At 30.9% G+C, this 9,599-nt stretch overlaps 1 long non-coding RNA gene across 1 annotated transcript; it reads left to right on the plus strand.

Moving 5' to 3' along the window:
* Positions 1-1,185: 1,185 nt before the first annotated feature.
* Positions 1,186-9,501, plus strand: LOC114547937 (uncharacterized). The gene is made up of 3 exons (XR_003691293.1): positions 1,186-1,363; positions 8,232-8,358; positions 8,840-9,501. It is a non-coding gene; the product is annotated as an uncharacterized LOC114547937 (long non-coding RNA).
* Positions 9,502-9,599: the final 98 nt, after the last annotated feature.

Below are 9,599 nucleotides of genomic sequence, written 5' to 3' on the forward strand. Positions count from 1 at the left end.
CTATGCCTTTTTATTAGTTTTTTCAACACACTATACTATGCCTTTTTATTAGTTTTTTCGACATACTATACTATGAATTCTTATGAATTTGTTCGACATACTATACAATGCCTTTTTATTAGTTTTTTCAACATACTATAATATGACTTTTTTCGACATACTATACTATGACTTTTTATTAGTTTTTTCGACATACTATACTATGCCTTTTTATTAGTTTTTTCAACACACTATACTATGACTTTTTTCGACATTCTATACTATGACGTTTTAGTTTTTTCAACATACTATACTATGCCTTTTTAATAGTTTTTTCGACATACTATACTATGAATTCTTATGAATTTGTTCGACATACTATACTATGCCTTTTTATTAGTTTTTTCAACATACTATACTATGACTTCTTATGAATTTTTTCGACATACTATACTATGACTTTGTTTTGCGACATATTATACTGTGACTTTTCATGACTTTTTTCGACATACTATACTATGACTTTTTTATGACTTTTTTCGACATACTATACCTTTTTATTAGTTTTTTCAACATACTATAATATGACTTTTTTCGACATACTATACTATGACTTTTATTACTTTTTTCGATGTACTATACTGACTTCTTATGCTTTTTTTTTCGCCATACTATACTATGACTTTTCATTAGTTTTTTTGACATATTATATTATGACTTCTTTAAGACATACTATACTATGACTTTTTTCAACATACTATACTATGACTTCTTGTGAATTATTTCGACATACCATACTATGAATTTTTATTAGGTTTTTCGACATACTGTCACGCCTGCCCCGCTCTTGTGGTGTTTTTTGTGTGTTTGGACCTGTTTTATTTAGCTGTTTTTCTGTTCCCCTTAGTGTTTCTTGTTTTGTTGCTTCCTGTCTTTTGGTTTTCCCGCCTTTGTTATTGTCTAATGTCTTTCACCTGTTCACCAGTCCTTGTGTCAAGTTTCTTTATTTTAGTTGGTTTCATGTTTCTGTTGGTTTTCCCATTTCTTGTTTTATTTTGAAGTCCGTCTTGTCTCCCTTATCTAGTCTAGTATACTTCCTGTTTTCAGTTTTCCCACCCTTGTGATTGCCCAATGTGTTTCACCTGTTTCCCTCTCCTTGTGTCAGCTGTCTCTCATTTACTCATTACCCTGTGTATTTAGCCTCTGTGTTTCCTTTGTGTCTTGTGGGATCATTTTGTTCTGTCTGTGTGCCTCATGGGTTTATGTACAGTGGTGACAAGCGTTTGCTCTGAGTTTTTTTTGTGTTTTCTGGAGTGATGTACTGTGTGTTCCTGCTCATTCCTGCTTTCCTGGCTTCCAGCCCTGCGTACTATTGGAACTACTTGTAAGTTTTTGTTAATAAACTCTGTTTTCGGTACTGAAATGCATTTGGGTCCAAGCCTCACTCCCGTGACACATGCTATACTATGACTTCTTCATCACATTCTTTACTATGACTTTTTTCGACATACTATGACTTCTTATGAATTTTTTCGATTTACTATACTATGACTTTTTCACGACTTTTTTTCAAAATACTATACTATGACTTATGAATTTTTTCGACATACTATACTATGACTTCTTATGACTTTTTTCGACATACTATACTATGACGTTTTATAAATTTTTTCAACATACTATACTATGAATTCTTATGAATTTGTTCGACATACTATACTATGCCTTTTTATTAGTTTTTTCGACATACTGTACTATGACTTCTTAGGAATTTTTTCCACATACTATACTATGACTTTTCATATCTTTTTTCCACATACTATACTATGCCTTTTTTTTGCGACATATTATACTGTGACTTTTCATGACTTTTTTCCACATACTATACTATGACTTTTTTGAGTTTTTTCAACATACTATACTATGCCTTTTTATTAGTTTTTTCAACATACTATAATGATTTTTTTCGACATACTATACTATGACTTTTTATTAGTTTTTTCAACATAATATACTATGACTTCTTATGAATTTTTTTGACATACTATGACTTTTTATTAGTTTTTTCGACATACTATACTATGACTTTTTATTAGTTTTTTCGACATACTATACTATGACTTCTTATGAATTTTTTTGACATACTATACTATGACTTTTCATATCTTTTTTCAACATACTATACTATGCCTTTTTTTTGCCACATATTATACTGTGACTTTTCATGACTTTTTTCAACATACTATACTATGACTTTTGTCGACCTATTATACCATGACTTTTTCATGGCTTTTTTGCGATGTACTATACTATGACATACTATGACTTCTTTCGACATACTATGCTATGACTTTTTATGAATTTCTTTGACATAATATATTATGACTTTTTATTAGTTTTTTTGACATACTAAACAATGACTTATTAGTTTTTTTCAACATACTATACTATGATTTCTGATGAATTTTTTCGTTATACTATGAGTACTTGTGAATTTTTTCGACATACTATACTATGACTTCTTTATGACATATTATACTATGACTTTTTTTGAGTTTTTTCAACATACTTTGACTTTTTTCGACATACTATACTATGACTTTTTATTAGTTTTTTCGACATACTATACTATGACTTTTTTTGACATACTATACCATGACTTTTTCATGGCTTTTTTTTGATATACTATACTATGACTTCTTTATGACATACTATGCCTTTTTTCAACATACTATACTATGATGTTTTATTAGTTTTTTCAACATACTATACAATGTCTTCTTATGAATTTTTTCGACATACTATACTATGCCTTTTTTTTGTTTTTTCAATATACTATGACTTCTGATGAATTTTTTCGAAATACTATACTATGACTTTTTATTAGTTTTTTCGACATACTATACGATGACTTCCTATGAATTTTTTCGACATATTATGACTTTTTTCGACATACTAGGACTTATGAATTTTTTCGATATACTATACTATGACTTTTTATGAAGTTTTTCGACATACTATACTATGATTTCTTATGAATTTTTTCAACATACTATTCTATGACTTTTTTCGACATACTATACTATGACTTTTTATTAGTTTTTTCAACATACTCTACTATGACTTCTGATGAATTTTTTCGTTATGAGTACTTAGGAATTTTTTCGACATACTATACTATGACTTCTTTATGACATACTATACTATGACTTATTAGTTTTTTGACATACTATACTATGACTTAAGAATTTTTTCGACACACTATACTATGAATTTTTATTAGTTTTTTCGACATACTATACTATGACTTCTTCATGACATACTATACTATGACTTTTTTCGACATGCTATACTATGACTTCTTATGAATTGTTTTGACATACTATACTATGACTTTTCATATCTTTCTTCGACATACTATACTATGCCTTTTTTTTGACATACTATGACTTTTTTGACTTTTTTCGACATACTATGACTTCTTATGACTTTTTTCGACATACTATACAATGACTTTTTCATGACTTTTTTCGACATACTATACTATGACTTTTCATGACTTTTTTCGACATACTATACTATGACTTCTTATGAATTTTTTCAACATACTATACTATGACTTTTTTTGACATACTGTACCATGACTTTTTCATGGCTTTTTTTCGATATACTATACTATGACTTCTTTATGACATACTATGACTTTTTTCAACATACTATACTATGACGTTTTATTAGTTTTTTCAACATACTATACTATGCCTTTTTATTAGTTTTTTCAACATACTATACAATGTCTTCTTATGAATTTTTTCGACATACTATACTATGACTTCTTCATGACATACTATACTATGACTTTTTTCGACATGCTATACTATGACCTCTTATGAATTGTTTTGACATACTATACTACGACTTTTCATATCTTTCTTCGACATACTATACTATGCCTTTTTTGTGACATACTATGACTTTTTTGACTGTTTTCGACATACTATACTATGACTTTTTTCGACATACTATGACTTCTTATGACTTTTTTCGACATACTATACAATGACTTTTTCATGACTTTTTTCGACATACTATACTATGACTTTTCATGACTTTTTTCGACATACTATACTATGACTTCTTATGAATTTTTTCAACATACTATACTATGACTTTTTTTGACATACTGTACCATGACTTTTTCATGGCTTTTTTTCGATATACTATACTATGACTTCTTTATGACATACTATGACTTTTTTCAACATACTATACTATGCCTTTTTATTAGTTTTTTCAACATACTATACAATGTCTTCTTATGAATTTTTTCAACATACTATACTATGACTTTTCATATCTTTTTTCGACATACTATACTATGACTTCTTATGACTTTTTTTCGACATACTATGACTTTTCATGACTTTTTTCGACATACTATACTATGACTTTTTTCAACATACTATACTATGAATTCTTATGAATTTGTTCGACATACTATGCCTTTTTATTAGTTTTTTCAACATACTATACTATGACTTATGAATTTTTTCGACATACTATACTATGACTTCTTCATGACATACTATACTATGACTTTTTTCGACATGCTATACTATGACTTATGAATTGTTTTGACATACTATACTATGACTTTTCATATCTTTCTTCGACATACTATACTATGCCTTTTTTGTGACATACTATGACTTTTTTATGACTGTTTTCGACATATTATACTATGACTTTTTTCGACATATGACTTCTTTATGACATACTATACTATGACTTTTTTCGACATACTATACTATGACTTCTTATGAATTTTTTCGACATACTATGACTTTTTATGAATGTTTCTCGACATACTATACTATGACTCTTCATATCTTTTTTCAACATACTATACTATGCCTTTTTTTTGCGACATATTATACTGTGACTTTTCATGACTTTTTTCGACATACTATACTTTTTATTAGTTTTTTCGACATACTATACTATGCCTTTTTATTAGTTTTTTCAACATAATATACTATGACTTTTTTCGACATACTACACTATGACATTTTATTAGTTTTTTCGACATACTATACTATGACTTTTCCGACATACTATACTATGAATTCTTATGAATTTGTTCGACATACTATGCCTTTTTATTAGTTTTTTCAACATACTATACGATGACTTCTTATGAATTTTTTTGACATACTATGACTTTTTTTGACATACTATGACTTCTTATGACTTTTTTTTTCATCATACTATACTATGAGTACTTATGAATTTTTTCGACATACTATACTATGACTTCTTTATGACATACTATACTATGACTTTTTTGAGTTTTTTCAACATACTTTGACTTTTTTCGACATACTATGACTTTCATCGTCATACTATGAGTTTTTATTAGTTTTTTCGACACACTATACGATGACTTATGAATTTTTTCGACATACTATGACTTTTTTCGACATACTATACTATGACTTATGACTTTTTTTCATCATACTATACTATGAGTACTTGAATTTTTTCGACATACTATAATATGACTTCTTTATGACATACTATACTATGACTTCTTAGTTTTTTTGACATACTATACTATGACTTAAGAATTTTTTTCGACATACTATACGATGACTTCTTATGAATTTTTTCGACATACTATACTATGACTTTTTTCGACATGCTATACTATGACTTCTTATGAATTGTTTTGACATACTATGACTTTTCATATCTTTCTTCGACATACTATACTATGCCTTTTTTGTGACATACTATGACGTTTTTATGACTTTTTTCGACATACTATACTATGACTTCTTTATGACATACTATACTATGACTTTTTATTAGTTTTTTTGACATACTATGACTTAAGAATTTTTGACATACTATACTATGAATTTGTATTAGTTTTTTGACATACTATACTATGACTTCTTCATGACATACTATGACTTTTTTCGACATGCTATACTATGACTTCTAATGAATTTTTTCGACATACTATACTATGACTTATGAATTTTTTCGACATACTATATTATGACTTCTTTATGACATACTATATTATGACGTTTTTCGACATACTATGACTTTTGTCGACATACTATTCTAGGCTACTAATCATTTGCACAAATTAACAATTTTACTCTTTGCCTTAAAAGTAAGCAGAAGATAATGTTATCTCAGGAAATTTACCATGAAGATCCATTTTCTATAACGCTAGAATATGAAGCGTAAATATCTCTTTCACTCGTTTCCTCCCTCTCTCTCATTGGCTAAAATATTAATTTCCTAAGTCATATTAACTTCCACTACTCTCTTTTAATGCAAAGTATACAGGTGTTCGTTTTTGCAAATGACAAGTGACACATTGAATGGTTTCATTTAAGAGCAGTAGTTCATAAATGTATATTTTTAGACTATCATTTAGTCTGTCCTCTATTATCTGTCACGCGTTTTTTTATTTTTTCTAGAGGACGAGTTTCCTTCTCTACATATTATATGCCTTGCTCCCTGGTATATATGGACATAGAAAATAAAAACACTGAAGAAATTGCACTGTAAAATCTAGAAACTATAAAGATAATAAAGTGATAAATTCTATGCACACTATAAACATGATGGAACAGAGTATATTCATCAGTTATTTCCCCCCAGGCAAAATATAAGGTCAAAAACCATTTAAGGTGTCCTCTCCCTGTTGTTACATGAATGTACAGTAGCCTACATCACTAGATAGTTACTGGTCCAGTGAACTAAGTCTATAATTTGGGAGGATTGTACAGTTAGGATATGTTCTTAAAATTGTACAATCCTCCCAAATTATAGTCCCAGTTTACTGGACAACACAAATTGTGTGCTAAGAATGCCAAATACAATGCACATGGAAGCAGAACAAACATGATCCTTATTGTTAAAAAATAAAAAAATAAATTATAAACTAAAATAAGTTAAGGTGCATTGGGGAACTATAGAAATGTGCAGCATTGTATGTATTGCCCTTAGTAACAGACTTCATTTAAAACTCATTTTAAATTTTAATTATCTCAACAACTGCCATAATATATTCATCAAACTTCTTTAAACAATATGAACAGCAGTCTTCATACAGCAATATAACCGTAACAATGACAAATTTATAATTATAAAAAAAAATAATGGTCACAACTTTAAATAATAACCGTACTTAAATGAACAGCAATATGCACCTGTTGTCTTTTAATCCAGGCTGATAACAAAAGGGTAAAACCACTGCTGAGTGAACAGAAAAGGCTCCAGGATTAAATAAATCCTGGCTGTTAGCCTGGTCGGGACCAGGCTAACTGCACAGAATAAATCTCCATGGTGATTTATGTGCCTCCGCTTTCGTGAAACCGAATCAAGGCTTAATTCATCCAGGATAACCGGGAAATCCCGGCTTAATCCCTTATCTTGGTCAACAGTGACTACCCCTGGAAGTCACTGTCACTGTTGCTGTTGTAATATGGACGTGCATGTGTTGTGTGGCTTTTTGCTATGGTGCGTGTTTTTTTGTGGCTCTTTATGCTGAACTGGTTGGCCACCCCTGTACTATACTATGACTTCTTTATGACATACTATACTATGACGTTTTTCGACATATTATACCATGACTTTTTCATGGCTTTTTTTCGATATACTATGACTTCTTTATGACATACTATGACTTTTTTCGACATATTCTACTATGACTTTTTTCGTCACACTATACTATGAGTTTTAGTTTTTTCGACATATTATACTATGCCTTTTTATTAGTTTTTTCGACATACTATACTATGACTTATGAATTTTTTCGACATACTATACTATGACTTTGTTGACATACTATACTATGATTCTATTTTTCAACGTACTATACTATGACTTCTTATTAGTTTTTTCGACATACTATACTACGACTTATGAATTTTTTCGACATACTATACTATGATTCTATTTTCAACGTACTATACTATGACTTTTAAAAATATAATGAATGTTTTCAACATACTATACTATGGTTTCATTTTTTAACATACTGCAGTGTTTTTTTTTTTTTTAATATATTATACTTGCCACTGTGCGCACGCGGCTTTGTTCACTTGGTAATTGGATACTTCCTGAATATTGGAGGGTTCTTGTGTATTATAATCACACCCCAGCAGCCATGCATTTGTTTACATCTGAGTAGGCCGGTAACAGTGTTCTCTGTCTCTCTCATGGGTAAGTGGAAAGTCTGGTTGGAACACCAGCGGTCACCAAATGTCCATCCTGTGAAGAGATCGTCTTCACAGAAACCAGCTGCAGAGTGGGCGAGGCTACATGGATACTTTGTTACTTGTGCTCCATAATGGGGTATGTCTTTCTGGACCCAATTGATTGTAGACATTTTACCTTGCCAGACTTCTGTGTTAAAACCAGTCTTAAAGAAGCAGCACATTTGGAGAAAAAAAGAATGCATATTTGCTTTCTTGGCAAGCGTCTCATGTCTGTATGCTATATATGAAGCTACAGCCAGGTGACATTAGCTTAGCATTTAGATTTAAAGCAAGGGGGGAAAAGTTTTGCTTCTACAGCCTCACTTAGTCTGGTATGAGCTAATGGTGGTTGATGTTAGCCAATGCTAGCAAACTTAGACTTAGATATTGGTGTGTAAGTTACAATATTAAGTCTGTAGGTGGTGTGTTTAAGCTGTCCACTGTTATCTAACATGATTTACAGTCAGTTTTAAAGACCAACTAGTTGTTGTATAGCTCAATGTTGTAATGAATGAACTTTGACCTTGCACATCACCTGTCACATCCTGTCGCTCGTTCTTCCTTCCTTTTTTCCACAGGTGTGTCGCAGGCTGCTGTTTAATCCCTTTCTTCATGAGCCGCCTGAAGGACGTCCACCACCAGTGTCCCCATTGCCAGGCAAAAATACACACCTACCAGCCATTTTGACATGGAGGTTACTATATTAACAGCACTGGTGTGATTTGTTCAGAATGATCCGATGCGTCTGTGCTTGAGTGACCACTTCCTGAAGACTTGGAGCTGTCTGGGACTCGGCCTCTGCCGTTTGACTCCACAACTGATCGTGGCAATGTGCCTGGAGTCAAATACAGTGCTGGTACAAACTGTAAAAAGGCTCAGACAACTTAAGGCAAACCTAGTGTTCTTTACTGTAAGTGAAAGTCAATCAATACTTTAATGATGTCTAGACTAGTTAATGTGTCAGATACTAATAACTTTACACAAACTGACGCCTATATTTAAAAGGATCAATGCCCCGTTTTGCTGATATTAGGATACAGCTTTGTGGTTTGTCTGTCAACACTCTAATGAGCTTCGTGACCACTTTCTTTGGTATAAGGAAAGTATATCTGGAAATATCTGTTATCTCAGAGGAAAATGGAAATTCATTGCTGAAAATATGCAAACACGAACCTGTAACCTGACAAAGAACTGTTTTCATACACGGTCAGCCATAACACAATTAAAATGTAGCACCTTGCTTGATTGTTCTGTTTCTGTACTCACGCCAGTTATTTGAAGTATTGTTTGTGATACATTTTATAAAGAAATGTGCATTGTTATGTAATTAACTGTTAC

Source organism: Perca flavescens, chromosome 21 (genome assembly GCF_004354835.1).
Source record: "Perca flavescens isolate YP-PL-M2 chromosome 21, PFLA_1.0, whole genome shotgun sequence".
NCBI classification, from domain to species: Eukaryota; Metazoa; Chordata; class Actinopteri; order Perciformes; family Percidae; genus Perca; species Perca flavescens.